Here is an 18,653-nt window from a genome sequence, read left to right on the forward strand (position 1 = left end):
TTCACAGCAAATCCTTCAGGCTGGGACATAAAAACATTATCTTTTAGATCTCCATTCAAGAATGCAGTTTTTACATCCATTTGATGGACTTTCCAACCGTTCTGAGCAGCTAGTGCAAAGAGTGTCCGGATGGTTGCCCATTTTGTTGTGGGGGCAAAAGTTTCCTCATAATCGACCCCTTCTTTCTGTGCAAAACCTTTTGCCACAAGCCTAGCTTTGTGCTTTTCAAGTGAGCCATCAGCTTTGTACTTGTTCTTGTAGACCCACTTGCAGCCAATTGGTTTGGTTCCAAATGGAGGATCAACCAGCTTCCAAGTGCCATTCTTTATGAGGGAATCATACTCCTTCTGCATCGCTTCTTTCCATTCATCATGAGAAGCAGCTTCTTTGAAGGAAGTTGGTTCAAAATCTGTAGACAAGTTCAATTCACAATCATAAGTAACATCCATATGAACATGTGAATTAGAGTTATCTACATCACCTCCATCTTGTCGGTTTGTATTTCTGGTTCCTGTTTTTCCAATTTCATCAGGATGAACACTTTCAAGTGTCTTTGTCAGCCACTTTGGGGGACCTTTCTGAGATGGTCCAGGCTGCTCTGTTGATTGAGTTGGGTCTGAATCAAGATTGATTCTCCCAATTCTATCAATTACATCACTTAAAGCATCATCCGTTGTTGGAGTGTCATGTAGGGGAGATTGTTCTTCAGAAGAAGATTCCACATATTGATCTAGTATAGGAATCCCCCCTTCAAGATGTGGAATTTGATTGTCAAACTCTTGAAATGATTTCAGTTTTGTGAATCTATCCAAGCGATCAAGCTGCCGCTCAACAACACTGTCAGATTTGGATGATTCAAGAAAAATGACATCTCTAGATAAAACAAAGTTTTTATTTACTTCATCATAGAGGCGGTATGCTTTAGATGTGTTTGAATACCCGAGGAAGATACACTTCCGACTTCTAGCACCAAGTTTGTTTCTATGTACCTCTGGTATTAAAGCATAACAGGTGGAACCAAAGATCCTGAGATGTTTTACTGAAGGAACATGTCCATACCACAATTCATAAGGAGTCTTGTTTCTTATAGCACTAGATGGACATCTATTCTTTATATATGCAGCACATAGAACAGCATCAGCCCAAAACATTGTCTTTACATTTTTGAAGAAAAACATGGATCGTACCATATTCAAGATTGTTCTATTCATTCTTTCTGCTACACCATTCTGTTGGGGATTATAAGGTACAGTTGTTTGATGTTTAATCCCATGTTGGCGAAGATAGTGTTCAAATTCATTTGATGTATATTCTTTTCCATTATCAGTGCGAATAGACCCAATATGAGATTGTGCATCATTTTCAATCCACTTGTGAAAATTCTTGAATGTTTGAAAAGCATCAGATTTGTTCTTCAATAAATAAACCCAACACATTCTGGTGTAATCATCAATAAATGTCATGATATATTTATTTCCATTTGCAGAAGAAACAGGCATTGGACCACATAAATCTGAATGAATGAGTTCAAGCTTCCTATGTGCTCTTGAATGTGAATCATGAAAAGACTGTTTGCTATGCTTTCCTAGAATGCAAGCATCACATTGCTTATGTTTCTAGGAATTGTAGGCAAACCAGCAACACCATTTTTCTTCAACAAGCGGAGACTATCATAGTTTGAATGTCCCAATCTAGCATGCCATAATAAACTTGACAGAAGTGTACCTTCTTCATGATGAGAAATATATGAGAAATGTTGTGCATGAGCAGAAGTTCCTTGCAGTTTAAGAAGTCTTTCTTCTTCTATACCCCTCATGACAAGTGAGTGGTCAGATGCCTTTCTTACCTCAAGCTTGCCATCAAACATGTGAATGGAGTGACCTTGCTCGCGGATGTGGACCAGGGACAGCAAGCTTCTCTTGAGCTGTGGGAGATATAGAACATGATCCAGAAGAAAGTCTGGAAGACCAGGCAGTTTAAGCCTGATTGTGCCAATCCCTGATGGCTTGATTTTTGACGGATCTGCAAAGTATACTGCTCCATCAACATTATCAGTGAAATCTTCAAAAAAATCTTTCCTATGAGTCATATGATAGGTTGCTCCTGAATCAAGCAACCAGTCATTTTTCGAAGAAGCAAGTGAAGCATTAAACAAATCTTCATTTACTCCAATGTTACATTGTGCCTCAATATAGTGAGCAGATTCAGGTGCTTTACCTTTGTCTGTGTCATCAGTTTTACCTTTCTGCTGATTTCTTCTCTGCTCAATTTTGTCCCATGGTAGCTTGCATCTAGAAGCATCATGTGATCCATTTCGTTTGCAGCGAATGCAATGCAGATCTGCCTTTTCTGCTTGAAAATGTCTGCCCCCCCTGCCTCTGGAGTATCTTCCTCTTCCTCTTCGTCCACCTCTTCCTCTTGTAGAATCTTGAGCAGGATGCTTTTCTATATGAGCAAGGAAAATAGTCTCTTCAGAAGATTTAGGGACTGTTTTCTTTCCAAAGGCTTTCTCTCTTTCAACAAACTTTTTCACAAGAGAGTCAAAGGTTATATCTTTAAGATTTCCATTTGCTTGTAATGACTCAAGATAATTGGAGTAGGTAGGATAGAGTGCTTTGAGAAAGGAAATAAGAGAGATATCCAGCTCAACCTTAGTGGATTTAATATCATGCATTATGGACTTTATTTCAGATGAAAGAGAAAGAGGATCATTATTTTTCAGTTCAAGAGTGAAGAGTTTAATCATGAGCTGAACAACTTCAAGTGCAGAATGTGTATCATAGAGTTCTTTCAGCTTTTGTAAAGCTTCAAAGGCAGTGGAATAGGATGAAATATGACGACTTACTTCTTCATTTACAGATGCTACGATCAATGCATAGGCTTTGTTGTTCTTGTTTTCCCAAATGACAAGTTCTTTATCTGATGTAGGCTGCACAAGGTCTTTGTCTTCTTCTCTGACACACACTCCTTTCCACAACTCATTGTAGATGAGGGTGTGTTTTACCATTCGAGACCATTCTGAATAGTTCTCCTTGCCAGTGAGAACTATTCCTACCATAGAAATGATTGAATGCATTCTGTAAAAAAAATATCTCTGCCAAAGAAACTTCTGTTGATAAAAGACTTCTGCTGAAAAAAAATCCTTATGCCATAGCCTTATGCACTTTATTTTCTTCTAACATTTGCATCAGCATTTCTTATATCACTGCAACACTATTATGTTTTGAAAAAAAAGCGCAAGGGATCACTTGAATATATCACTTTAATGTATTAATATATCACTTCAATATATCAATGCAACACTACAAATGTTTTGAAATATAAACACTTTGAATGATATAACTTGAATGCTTTGAAAACTGCCTTGAATGATATATATATAAACGCTTTGAAAAACAGCGTAATACACTGAATGCTTTGAATGATACAATGCAATACTCAACACTTTCAACTATCCCAGCAGCATGGGAAATGACACAGTAGTAGACATGAATGACCCTCGTTCTATGTAGATGTCCTTTCAGTGGTATCTTAGAGATTATATGCTATCAAGTTTGAAATATACCATCTTGCATCCTTCGTCAAGGGATATGATCGTTCCCTTTTTATATAAAATCATAAATAAGATATTGTACAGACTCTGCGAAGTTTATAAGTTATCCATCTGCGAAGTTTACATTAGACTAAAAAAAATACTCTTTCCAAATAGCAGCAGACAGGAATGAGCCTCGTTCTACGACAGATTGCCAACAGAATCTGGAATATTACCCACTAGATTACAAGAACGAGCAAATAGAATCTGTAACTTTGCTCGTTTCCCCAGCTCCGGAGGTATCACACCGAGGACAAAGCTGCAAGGCAGACAGTCGAAGCCAAGAAAAAGAACAAGCCATTTTAACGCTCTCTATCTATCACACAGCAAAAAGACGCGAGCTCCCTTGGATTCAGAGGAACAAACCACAGTAACCTCGATAGCTTGTTACAAACACAAGGTGAAAACACAAATAGGCGAGAAGTGAAAACCGATTGCTGTGAGGAAGCACAGGGATGAACGATATTTAAGTCGAGGAGGCTGTGCAAGTGGGGCGCGATTATCAAGAGGTGAAGGCAATTACGAATTTGCAGTCAATGGCACATCTTGGGGGAGGAGCCGAGGCTCACGCCCGTTTCAAGCAGTATGAATACAGAGCAAATTCCAGTTTAGTTCTAACTACAGACTCTAGAACCAGAAATACGCATGAGCCCACAGGAGAACCGGAGCCTCTTTTGGGTAAAATTGATCCTAGGAATTTCGATGATACCAGCGGAATGTACCTGAATGTTTCTGAGAGCAACGTGCTGCAAATCGACGTCAAATCTCCTCAACGGAAGAATCTTCAACGTTCTCAGAGACAGAGGCAGCGGTGGTGCGCCAGAGAGCAGAGAGCGTTATTTCAGGCAAACGCTCAGGCAGATGCAGCGCTAGTGCGCCAGAGAGCAGAGGAGTTACAACTATTTCTGGGACATGTGCTCTGATACCATGTCAAGCCATGGTAACTCCACATTGAACAAAGGAAAACTGAGATATTATTTCATAAGAGAACAATTGTTCATATACACAAAGTGGATGGAACCGTTCATATTCTTGATGACTGTTCACGTTCCAGTTTACCCAACCGCCTTCGGATTAGGTGTGAACACTTCTTCAATAGTTCTTGACATAATCTCAATCAAAACAACTAGTTTCTCATATTCTTGTATATATGAAAGCATATTTATGAAACCTAAATATGAATTTATTTGTCATCATGTTATGCACGTGTTTCCATTGGAAGTATTCCTATACTTGAAGGATATTTTTTTTCAAGTAGAGTAGCATATACAAATAAAATAAAATAAAATAAAGAAAAGTGCTACTGTCAAAAATAGTTCACTAGTGCAATTGGACATGAGATTTTCTTAAAAACTAGACAATTGGCAAGCAAAGTTAACAATAAGTTATGGAATTTAATGATGGTATCAATCATTTATTATGGTTCTTCAAATCAGTTTTGGTTTTATGCTCGAGTTGGATGATATGGCATTCCTTAAGGCCCACCTTCCAATAGATCTTGTCCCACCTATTTCAACACTTAATTTGGGACCAAGATCATAGATTATTTTATGTGCCTTGAAGCTTGCTTTCATCAATGGAAAGCCTCATCACTCACAACAATGTCTCTTTATTATAAGACCTTGCATGTGACTTGAATTCACACATTCATTTTTCCCTATGAAGATGCACTCAGGTACATTTAAACTCATTTACAATATCGGTTAGTTGTCTCGCATTAGTTAAGTATTTTCATCAGTTATCAGTAATCCAATGGTTTCTTTCCAGCCTGGACATCGACTCATTCATTCACATGGTAATAATTGTACCTTGGATTTTTGATGAAGACTATATGGTTTAATGAAATCAACAACAACTTGCAGCAATTCATTTTATTGTTCTAAAAGTTTATTATAGTAGCATGTTCTTCTTTTGTTCACATAAAAACTTTTATCCAATAGCAGCATGATGGCACTACTAGAACTCTTCTTCATTAATTTACTTTTTTGGAAAATCAATAAAATTAGATCAATTTCAACCAACATGCCTCATATTTCATGGTCTCTACTTCAACACTCAACGCAAAGTCCAAATCAGCAACTCAAACTCAGAGAAGACAATTTCTAGAATAAAAATAGAAACAACTATGGAAAGTATGCAGTAGCTACCAAAAGTTGTTGTAGCCACGGAAAGTTGTGGTAGCACCTTGTTTTATGGTTGTAGCAACCTATTACAGAGAAGTTTTGACACATAGATTACAAGAAAATGGAGCAAACGTAAATAATTTTCAAACATGGGGTTTTCTCATAGTATGATAGATTAAGCAAGACGCTGGCAAGATTCCAAAATTATGCAATTTTGAATGAAATTTTGGTGGGTTTTTAGGGAAGATCCTTTATTTTCACTTTGCAAAAATTAGGACAAAATTTGGCTTTTTGGCACAAAAACATATTTTCTTCATCAAAATGGGATTTTGAAGGCATGTTTATGTTGAAAAGGGTAAAAATACATTGTTTCCATTTTGAATCACCCACTTTGGAATTAAATGAGTTTGTGGTGTAGGTATTTGTACAACATTGGATATCATAAAAATTGACAACAATTCAAAGATCCTCCTTTAACGGATGATATAAGCATACATTATTTAATCTTGAACTTCAGCTAGCATGTACCATCTTCCATAAAACTTCAATTTCAGCCTGCAACACATCAAAATTCAATGTAAAGGTAAACTTGAGGTAAAACGAGCTTTAGACTTTTTAATTTATTATAAATTTTACAAATTTTGATGAGAAAACTATTGTAAACATGTAGTCCCAATTTCTCCTCCATTATGATTTTTCATGCACTTTAACGACCAATCCTACATTCTATGATTCATTCCTAATGAACAAAGTCTTTTTCTCCATAATATTTAATGGTACAAAGAGCACATTATTCTTTTTAAAATTTCACCACTCTCTTGTTGAAATTCCTCTTGTAGCTGCCATATAAATTGAATTAAACTTCCTTGATGAATACTCTGACCTTTTGGCCTTCATATGAGATTAATTAGGAATATGGACATGCTTTCCTTAATGGTCCATCAACATGATGTTCTTGAGAAAAATAATTATTTTACACATAGAACAACTTGAATTCATGGTACATGTTTATAGCACATGATCAAAAGGTACATGGAGAAATATTTGGACTATGTGTCATAAACAAATGTTCATATTTAGATTATTGATGGAAGCCAAGAAATAATTTTTACACGGCTACAAGAAAAAAAGGACGCAACAAGTTTGTGTTCACACATTACTAGAATTATTTCGAAGAGTATTTTTTCTCTTTGGTAAATTGTGTACAACCCGCATCAATAACTCTTATTTTTTGTTATGTGCAATTCATCTTGTTAAAATTTCACATGTGGTGGTATTATTGCATACAACATTCATGTTGCACATGGATACCATTCATTAATTGGTCAGTGCTTGAAGAGGCTATGCGACAACATTATTGAAGTAAGTTTGGATGCTTTGGAATGTCTTTCTACATGGTTCTTTGTGCATGAATGCTAATAAGATGAGTATTATGGGTTGCAATTTATGATCATTTCCAACCATACTAATGGGATGAATTTCACAAGGATGGAAAGCACATTCTATGGATGTAGTAAGAGTCCTTATGAGGACTTCACAATATGGTATTCTACAAAGGATTGGACAAATTGTGCGTAGTTAGGTAGCGACAAGAACCTCATAAATTGTTCCCAAGTTATTAAAAGAGCTATATTTTAAAAAGAATGAATTTGCAAAGACTTTGACAATAGTGACAAGTACTTGGATGTGCTACTTTGTGGGTACCCTTTCCTTTCACACAAATTATATATGATAATGTGCAAGGGGCTAATAAGTAATGCATGGATGTTTTTTTATTAGGGAAGAACAAATCAACAAGCATCATCTCTACCTCCATATCATTCGTGAGCAACATAATATAGCATTACCACTTCAACAAGAGGATGGATAACCCTTGCTTTCTTTTTACAACTATCAATTTGTATATCAAACAAGAAGCAAGTTTTGAAACAAAGGGTTGTTGTACCATACATGTAATTTTGGAGAACAAATTCATTGGTTCGCCTACTAAGAGAGAAAGGAAAATCTTACCAAGATAGATGATCTACACAAATCTCTTGAAGCGTTGGTTAAGGATTTAGTTGAGATATCAAAATAAAGGATTACTAAGAACCAATTGGATTATGAAATTTTGCAAAGCTTTATTTGCATGACATGAAAAACTCAGGTGTGGGGGAATGTTGGGACTCCAACTTGTCATGCTTTTGTTTCTCAAACTCTCCATTTCACATATTCCACTCACCCATTGTCATCACTGTTAACCATATTTCTTCATAAACGCACCAAAATCCCGTATACATGTTAACATGGTTTATTGTTTTTACTTCCTTTACTTTTAATGAATTAATTAGGATTTTTCTTGGTTGTACTAATGATAATTTGGTGAGTTCAAATTATGTAGCTAAACTCATGTTTCCGTAGCTATCTTCGTGATTTAGGTAGTAGCACCATTCTAGAAAGAAATATGGCACATGCAATTTGTTTCTAAAGGTTCCAATATGGGTTTTTGTTATTCAAAGCTCATGCAGATCACATGTGTGAACCTCTAACAAGAGATCAAAAGAAAACCATAGTAGTTTTGACAAGTCAACTTCGAATGCAGTTTATGACCAAATGACACTGAATCTTGGAAAAATAAAACATGGGTTTTCTTTAGAATGAGTCTAATTAGGCTCTAATTAAGCGGTTTTATAAAAAAAATTTATGATTTGGGATATTTTCCTAGTTATTTGGAGCCCCATTTTGGAGATTGCATGAGTAAACAGTTTACTAATGTGCCATTCAATGCATTGTCAACCAAAGAAGTTAGAATGAGCTATGTTCTAGCCAATTTGTGGCAGGAAAATAATATTCCATGGCCAAATTCAAGCAATAAAATTTGAATGACGATGATACAATCCATTCTTATGGGCCTAAAGTTTGAATTCTAATAAGATAATGGGTTTTCAATATTGCTTCTCTTATTTGTAGCCTACTTTCCATAGATTGTTAAACTCTGGAAACATTATAAAATCCTCACTGGATATGAGATGGGGAACATTAGAATATACTCTTTGGAGAATTTTGAAGTTCATTTACACACTTTTATTTTAATCCAAACTTGCAGTTCATTACCTCAGTTCAAATGAAGAGTTCCATATCTCAATTCAAAAGATTGATTCTACATTTTCAAGTCTCCGGTGTTCACCTGGAGGTTCCCCTTATGTTCACGATATTGCAGTTTAGTTCCCTTTCCATTCTTTCATTTACGCATTTTATATTCATGATATGTTTTGTTACAGGTTAATGGTGACATCTCTTTGCATTTTTAGTACTCTGTTTTCATTATTGCATGAATGCTAATTTGTTTCTTATTCTTTGCAGTAACTAAGCGATTGGATAAGCCATTTCAAAACACGAAAAATATTTTCTAATCACCTTTGTTATAAGTCTTTTAGTTTCACAATCATTTCAGTCTGAAAATTCATAGATAAACTATACAATTTTGCACAAGAATTTTAAATACGAGTGAACTCTTAGAGCCAACACGCGCAAAATAAAGTAGTTTGTTTATAGTTCCATTGCAAGTAGTTATTATGATAAGTTTTATTTATTTCATATCTTAGGAATCATTTACCATTCAATAACCAGTTCACTTCAAAAGATTGAAAGTAGTAATTTTTTTATTAAACTCGTTTTCTTTCCTTACTACTCTTAGAACATACACAATTTCATTCACATAACAGATTGCTTCTCTATATTAAAGTTGTTATGGATTTAACAGTGCCTTTATTTTCTTATATTAAGATTTCCAAATTTGATAAATTAGAATTTCCATTGCTTTCTAGGAACAACTGTTGTCTTAAAGATTCAATGCTTTCATAGACTAAAAAGTTTTATGCTTTTCTTTTCAATTGCAATATGTGTGCGCCTTGTTTTAGAATTGCTTTCATAAGATTCATTTTCATTCAGAATTTCCTCACATTTTTTTATAAGCTTTGCATTTTTTTTATTTTCATTTTTACACTTTAAAATTGAAACTCGATTCGTAACATATATTGTATAAGTGTACATCGCAAGGATATGAGTTCCGAGTTTGGATATTAAATAAAAAATATTTAATTTAAAATTAAATTACCCAACTGCATACAATGAAATACATAAGAACCCTTGCCTTCTTTTTTTGCGACCTACTTATGGAACCCTAGGACTGTTACTGAAAGTGTGGGTGTGACTTTGCCGTCCTCATTCTAGGGTAATGTGGTTCACCTATATATCCTTATTACTAGCAATATACTTATCAAAACTTTCAAAACTATAGGCATTTACATTAATACATTTAAAGCTTTCCTAAATTTATTTCCTTTAATCCTTATCCTAATTACAATAATGGGAGTGGTCATAATTAGTCTAACTACCTTCATTTATTTCTTCATAACAATATGTTTCTCTTTCCTTTGAAAACGAAACCCTTACCTACACATACATCTCTTTACAAAATTTCTTGCAACTTTTTTACCTTATATAAATTGGGAAAGCTGGTGCAACCTTATGCAAGAGCATTCAGAACAAGGAAAATCATTGGAAATAGTAGACATAGGGGGTCATGTATTTTAGGAAATAATTTTCTTAAGTATCAAGTTAAGGCAATATTTAGGCCTTTAAGTATGATTTAATTAGATAATGGAAGAATATGTAAATGCTCCCAAAAATAAATAAATGAGAACATGAGTGGTAGAAGTCAAATCCAACTCTTAAACAGTTCCATGATTCTAGCAACAAGAGAGAGCTTTTAGGCATTAAATGGGAAGCTGATAATAAGACTTTTCTATTTTAAAACAGAGGAAAAGATGGAATGGATAAATTTTCAAGGAGACTTATCTCCCACATATGTATGCATGCAGAGAGCTTTAGGGATTTTTTTAGAGGGGTGATCGGATCCTCCAATGATCCAATCCAATGCATACTTATAAATAAGTGAACCTACACGTTCAATAGGAGGAGGCCACCAATAGTAGAATCAAGCCTGTGTGTGTGTGTGCATGAGATCGAAGTGTCTCAGTTGTAATTTTTGCTTTTATATTAATATATTCAAATGTTGGTTCTTGACTGTGTTAGAGTATTGAAGAGTATTTCATGAGTGTTTGAATTATTGTGTTGAACTTGTAGGTTTTGTGACAAAGTGAAGGTAGATTTCTGAAGTACGTTGGGGCGTAATACTGACAGAGGAACCCTATGCAAAGGATTTAACCTTGGGAAAAGGAACACTAACAAATGAGTGTTTTGAAGAGGATGGACAGTCTTTTGAAGATATCGAAAGTCTCGAGAAGTACTCTAGGAGAACAAAGTATGATGGAGAAGACCTCTTGAATGAGGGAAGTAGTGATTTGCTACATCAGAAAGACCTTGAGATTACAAGGATCAAAGGAAGACAGTGTTTTAACACTGTAACATAGCATGTAAAGGATGAATTTGGAAGAAGAGAGCATTGTGATGAAATGCTTGCTAAGTGTGAAGAAGAGATTAAACTACTCGAGAAACTGATGAGAGAACTTGACAGTAGAACAGAAGCTGCAGTTATAGTTTCTGAAGAAGAAGATGTGTCTCAAGTAGCCATGGAGACAGGAAGATGCAATAATTTGTTTGCAGGTTCATTAAAAAGCATGAATGAGTATGAGTATGTGATAAGAGAGACTGAGCAGATGTTGTTTGAATATGGTAAAGAGGTAGGAGGAATCAAACAATTTCAAAGTGACGATAACCAGCAGCAAGTTAAAGGAGGAGAAGTTCACTACTATGAACCCAAGCAGGAAGACATCATTAGAACAGATGGTGTGAAAGAGAGACTAATGGACAATCTCATGAATTCTGCTGAGAATTCGAATCAGCATATTGATATGCTGACAGAGGAAGAGGAAATAGAGCAACAAACTGAAATGTTTCCAAAGAAAGAAGAGGCACCAAGACCTCATGTTTTTAATTTTAACAAGTGTTTTGTGAATCCAGGTTTTGTTGCAATTGTTGGAGGAGATTTAGCATAGGTGAGAAGCCAAGTAAAGATGAAAGAAGAAGACTTCATGGAAGAATTCAATCCTTGGAATGGAAAAAATAAATTGTTGGAAAGAGTGCTAAACAGACATGATTTAATCATGAAAGAGGGTAAGGATGGTAGGGAGGTAGCAAATAAACCAAAGAATGAAGCAAGTAAAAGAGAAGTCAGTGTAAGAGTCACAACAAGCGTTGAAGCAAAAGCAAGCAAACCAAAAGTTGGAGCAAGCAATGAAAAAGTCAGCATAGAAGATAGCAACCGTAACCTGGAACAAAGAAATACAAAGCAGAATATGGACCATCCCAAAGATATGCTAGACATAGAAATTGAAGAAATATGGCAGTAGATGATGAAGCAATTCAAATGGAGTAAAATGGTAATAGCAGCAGGCAAGATCAATCAGAAGTTGAACCTGATTGACTTGAAGAAGAAAATGGAGCAAAAGACAATAGAAGTGCAGCGGCAGCAAAGGAATAAAGCATCTGGACAATTACAGAACAAAGTGTGGGATCCAGAAAGACCAAGAAAAAAAGACACATGATCAGGAGATCATGAATATTTTCTACTTTGGGAGTCTGATGCAAGACCATTCAGCCCAAGGAAAATGATTGTAAATAGTACACATAGGGGGTCATGCATTTTAGGAAATAGTTTTCTTAAGTATCAAGTTAAGACAATATTTAGGCCTTTAAATGTGATTTAATTAGCTAATGGGAGAATATGTAAATGCTCCCAAAAATAAATAAATGAGAACATGAGTGGTAGAAGTCAAATCCAACTCTTAAACAATTCCATGATTCTAGGAAAGAGAGAGAGCTTTTAGGCATTAAATGGGAAGCTGATAAGAAGACTTTTCTGTTTTAAAACAGAGGAAAAGATGGAATGGATAAAGTCTCAAGGAAACTTATCTGCCACATATGTATGCATGCAAAGAGCTTTAGGGCTTTTTTTGGAGGGGTAATCGGATCCTCCAATGATCCAATCCAATGCATTCTTATAAATAAGTGAACCTGCGTGTTCAATAGGAGGAGACCACCAATAGTATAAATAGGCCTGTGTGTGTGTGCATGAGACCGAAGTGTCTCGGATGTAATCTTTGCTTTTATATTAATATATGCAGATGTTGATTCTTGACTGTGTCAGAGTATTGAAGAGTATTTCACGAATGTTTGAATTACCGTGTTGAACTCATAGGTTCTATGACAGAGTGTAGGCAGAGTTTTGAAGTACGCTGGGGCGTAATATTGATAGAGGAACCACAAAGGATCGTTGAATCCAATCAAAGACCGGAGTGGAAATCTGGGGTCAAATTGCAAAGAAAGAATTCGCTAAAGGAGTTAAGCCCAAGAGGAAGAGCGAGCAACGAAATGGTGTAAGGCATAACCTTAAAGAAAGTAAGAATACACAGAGAAACTAAATAAAATGTAGAAAACCCAAGTAAAAGAGGACGAACAGAGAAGTGAAGTTTGACACTCAGCAACCGTTCAATCAGTTAGATCAACAGCTGAGAATCAATCGCATCAGTGGGAGTCTGTTTGAAGTTATCGGAATAAGAGCGAGCAGTGATTAATCGTGGACCGTTGGACCGTGGCCAGATCAACGGTCATGATTTAGTCGCATATCAGCGATCGAAGGTGCCAAGGGTAAGCGACGTATGACTGTTGTGATATCGTCGATCGGCGTCGGGGCTTATTGGCGAGCGGGCATCAATGCTGGTGGAGATCAGAGAAATAGTGCAGGAACAATGGTGAATAGACCTGACGATATTATAGTCGTGGTTGTAATGAATTTGAAATCTGGCGTATGTGGTTGGAGTGGGAATTCCTTTGTATTCCCAATTGATTAATATTCTGATAGTTATATGGTGCAACATTTTAACACAAAATTATGTGTTATTGCTCCGATATTAGAGATCGGATCGAAGGAGGAGGATGGTGTATATGTGTTAAGACTGTGGAAGTCCCAATAGCTGATAGCGATTGCAATAGAGGTTTTAACCTCGAAATATGTGCTGAACCGTAATGAAGGCAGAAAATGTGTTTGGGAGTATTTCCCTTTGTAAATGGATTTCCTTTGTAATGGGATATAAAGTGGAAAAGCGTTGATAGTGCAAGTCGTGCGATGTAGCATATATTAACCAAGATTTAGAAGGGGAAAGTTATATATGCATGGATAAAGGATTTAAAAGGTTCTGAAGGGTTAATATTGTCCCGATAGAGGATTACAACGGGGTGATTGGTTTTGATATAAAGGAACGGCTGTATAAAGCGGCCTTGACCATTTATGGTCTAAAGATTTAACTCCATTGAAGAGTTAAATATCCTAGGACAAGAGTTGTGGATGCATCACTAAAGAATGCATATTGTGGGTATGTGCGGGTGTTTACCCTGGCATCAGTTTGACTAAGGATGGTTATATGCTGGATTCCAGGAGCCTGCACCACAGCCACCACTATTACAGGTTTAGACTAAATAATTTTGTATGAATCAATAGAATTATATTAATAGTAGTCATTAGACAATTTTCGTTAACATAATCTCTAATATTTTTATGTCAAAAGTAATCAGTAAATAACTAAATCAACCAGATACTTATCTATTCTTTTTCCTAGGAATGCGATGAGAGTTATCTCGGTCCTCCCAACCATAAGCTTGTTGTTGTCTCTTCTCAACGAGCTATCCCCTAGATCTTCTCCTTCCTCTCACGGAAACAACCTCGAGAATTCTCACTTCCTTGCCAAGAACTAATTCTCATGAACCTCTAACCAGTGTCCTACTACCTTTATGAGGTTTCAACCAGTTTTCTTCTCCCCCTAGTTATAATCGCAAATCATTGTCTTTCTCTCCCACGAGATTTCTAAGGAGATCCAGATCCATGGCATGTATCTCGTGTGAGGTCATACTTTTCTCATCTCTCCTATTCAATAATGTCAAATGGAGAACATTTTCTTCTTTTGATTTTTTCCTCCTCTTGGGCATAACTAACTCCTGACAATTAGGAGTTAAGTTCCACCTAACAACTCTTAAAACATTATCAAGGCTTGTAACAACAAATATAATTTCATTCTTTTTTAAACAACAAAATATAATATTTATATTAGTCAATTCCTTTTCCAAATTTAAACATTTCAATTCAAGGTTAAATTAAAAATAAATGTTATGAGTAATTATTGGGATGTTTCTAACAATCCAGAACATTATTATTCATCATAACTTTAAGGCATGTATCTCGTGTGAGGTCTCCTTTTCAATAATGTCAAATGGAGAACATTTTCTTCTTTTGATTTTTCCCTCCTCTTGGGCATAACTAACTCCTGACATTTAGGAGTTAAGTTCCACCTAACAACTCTTAAAACATTATCAAGACTTGTAACAACAAATATAATTTCATTATTTTTTAAACAACAAAATATAATATTTAGTCAATTCTTTTTCCAAATTTAAATATTTGAATTCAAGGTTAAATTAAAAATAAATGTCATGAGTAATTATCGGGATGTTTCTAACAATCAATCTATCTTAAATCATTATCAAGACTTGTAACAACAAATATAATTTCATTCTTTTTTAAACAACAAAATATAATATTTAGTCAATTCTTTTTCCAAATTTAAGTATTTGAATTCAAGGTTAAATTAAAAATAAATGTCATGAGTAATTATCGAGATGTTTCTAACAATCCATCTATCTGTTGAACATTATTATTCATCATAACTTGAAGGTCTTATTGTAACCTTTGCAGATAATAATTCCATGTGGATAAGTGCCATTTATTTTATGCTATTATTTAAGTAGAAGGTTGCAACATTTATGCATGATTTTTACATATCTATAGTGATTTTTTATTCTTAAGCTTTGCAAAAAACCTATCAAAAATTAAAATCTTTGAAAGTAACATATAACAAATAACATATTTACCATCAATTACTTCCTGCCAAAACAAGAGTGTTTCAATCATTATTAATTGAGCATAAACTGATGCAAGTTGTAATTATTTACTCAATTTTTCATAGAGCATAATTTCTAACTTGAATTTGCAAAAAAAATTACAATATAACCAAAAAAGTATTATAATTTTTATTAGTTTTACTTTTTAATTATTCATTAAGTTAACATTAAATGTTTACATAGGAATTCTACAATATCTCTATTATATTGATCTATATATTAGTTTTAACATTTTATTATTTTTTAATTAAAAACATATATATTTATTAAATATTTACAAACATATATTTCTACCCTGTTATAAACTGGTTTTTTTTTTTAATATCTCAACGACAATAATCTCCGCTCCACATTTAAAAAAAAAATTATCTCAGCGATAACAATCTCAGCGGCGCATTTAAAAAATACATGAATATATAATCATAATAAAGGATGTTTTTATAAATTATGAATATATAATCATAATAATTACAAGATGTTTTTACATTTATAAAATAAAATTTAAGAACTCAATTTTTTTTATATTTACATGAAAATTAGGTTAGAAAAAATATATGCCCACTCATAAAGAGTCAAAACGTTTTGACTAGGGTCAAGCTTCCAGCGATCTGCATTGTGCAAACCTCTGGCCACCAATCTTCCCCCCCCTAGCAACCATTCTTTAACTACCCACATCAACACCTCTCCTCCTTGTCAGTCACACTAAGGAAGGCCAAGTAACAAGTAGAAGGAACAAGAAGCAGTTGCAGCGAATAGAAGTACCAACAAGTAGAAGGGACAACACAATAATGGGAGGAACAACAGGGAGAAGGAACAACACAACAACGAAAGGAATAGCAAGCAAAAGGAACAACACAACAACAGAAGGAACAACCACAACCAACAAAAGGAACAACACAACAACAAGCAGAAGGAACAACAAAACAACAGAAGGAACAGTTGAAGCCAACAAAAAGAATAATAAGCAGAAAGAAAAATGCAATAACAGAGGGAACAACAAGCACAAGGAACAGCGCAACAACAAAAGGAAAGACAAGCAGCCCAAGAAGAAAATGAAGGAAGCAAACCAAATGGAATCCAAGATAAGAAGAATCAGCCCTCATGAATAGTCAGTCTACAAACCATGAAAAAATACCCGAGAATCAATGTTATGTAAATTTGCTTTACTAGTAGTACAATATGTTAGACAATGTTCAAGAATAGCTATAGAAATCTATGAATTTTTTAATATAAGCACAAGAGAAGGGACTGCTTTCCCAGCATATTCTCATGGCTTAGTTTTCACTCACATTCTCATAGCTTAGTTTTCACTTATGCTACAGTTGATTGTAATAGGAACTTGCTCGATCACAACTTTTGGTTGAAAAAAAAAATTTAATGTTTTGACTGGGAAAACAAAACTATAGTCTATGCTCGCAGGGGGTCTTATCAGATCTTTGACTCTAAAAACATTATTGCTATTATGGCTTGTGCGGAATCATTCGATTCGCGAATATTAACAAGGTTGATGTGTGTGCAGCTCGGGTGTGTACGTTGTTACAGTAGTATACAAAATTCTTTGCTCATCTCCACGTGTTTGATGGAACCTCTTCTGTTAGATGATCAGGTGCAGTTACGTTTTCATCTATATCCACAACATGATCATTACCCAGAACGAAGAAGCTTCTCTTGGAAAGGGTGTTGACGCTGAAAGAACTAGTTCCCGGAGCGGAAGGGCTATTTGTGAAATTTGTCGGAGAGAATTGACTGTTTCGCTGGCTTAGGCTAATTTCTGATAATCTTGTCTTGGGAGATGAGGCTGAATTCTCCTTCTGGTCAACATACCCCATGAATGATTGATGGAATTTTCTGATAAATTCCATAACAGACAGACAAAAATTGCTCTGTTTTTGCACTCTGTTTTTGCACAGAAAAAACAGAAAATCGCTTGCTGGAAACGGTGTTTCAGCAACACAGTTTTTTTTCTTCAGTTGTTGTAACTTGTGTTGCAGCAACGCTGTTCATGGTGTTGCAGCAACGTAAATTTTTGACGTCAAGTATTTTTTGAGTTACGGTGTAACAACAACAGGAAAAAATTAACTTGCGTTTATTAAAATAAACTAAGTGTTACAGATTTGTCTTCCTCATACTGAGGGAATTTCACAACTTCTATTACAAAACAGATTCACCAAGGAACGCTTCTGTTCCACACAAATAAACATCTATTAAACAAATTTCATTCAAATATCTGCACTGTTGTGCATTTTTTTTTTTTTTTGCTCTCTGCTGCGCTATTGCATCTACTCCTGCTGTGTACTGCTGTGCGTTTCACTATCTGGCAGGTATTATCTTCACACTGCTGCGTGCTCTCCTCTACTCTCTATCAATCTGCTGCTAACCTCAAAACATAACTGCTGTGTGATATTTATATGCTAAAACATATCTGATTAAAACAATAAAATATTACAAAATATCTTCTAATGTTTATCTCTGTATTTAATGCAGCAAGGCGGTAATGCTTTTATCAAAAAACAGGTAGGCTGTCTGCACGGGAATTCAATTGAAACTTTAATGCATATTAATGTGCAAAAATATCGGGCTTGACTTTCAGGCATCGAACAGGCTGGAGTATTTACTGCAGATCAGATTCTTGTCCAGCTGTTCATTGTTGCAGTTGGAATTAAATTCCAACACTCCCCCTTAATTTCAACTGCTGCATACCCAGACATTTCCTGAAATGATCAAAACCTTTCTTTGCTAATGGTTTTGTCAAGATGTCAGCTAGATGATCCTCTGTTATGCAGTGCTGCAAAACAATCTCACCATTGTTAACCAATCCACGTATGAAGTGAAATTTGGTGTCTATGTGCTTTGTTCTTTTATGAAAAACAGAGTTTTTAGACAATGTTATTGCTGAGCTATTGTCACAGTAAATGGTTGTGCCCTCTTCTTGTTCATGACACAAATCTTTGAGAACTCTTCTCAGCCATACCGCTTGGCATGCT

The sequence above is a fragment of the Pinus tabuliformis genome, chromosome X, assembly GCF_031772625.1.
Source record: "Pinus tabuliformis cultivar Carrire ecotype Pingquan chromosome X, CPIR1, whole genome shotgun sequence".
Taxonomy (NCBI): Eukaryota; Viridiplantae; Streptophyta; class Pinopsida; order Pinales; family Pinaceae; genus Pinus; species Pinus tabuliformis.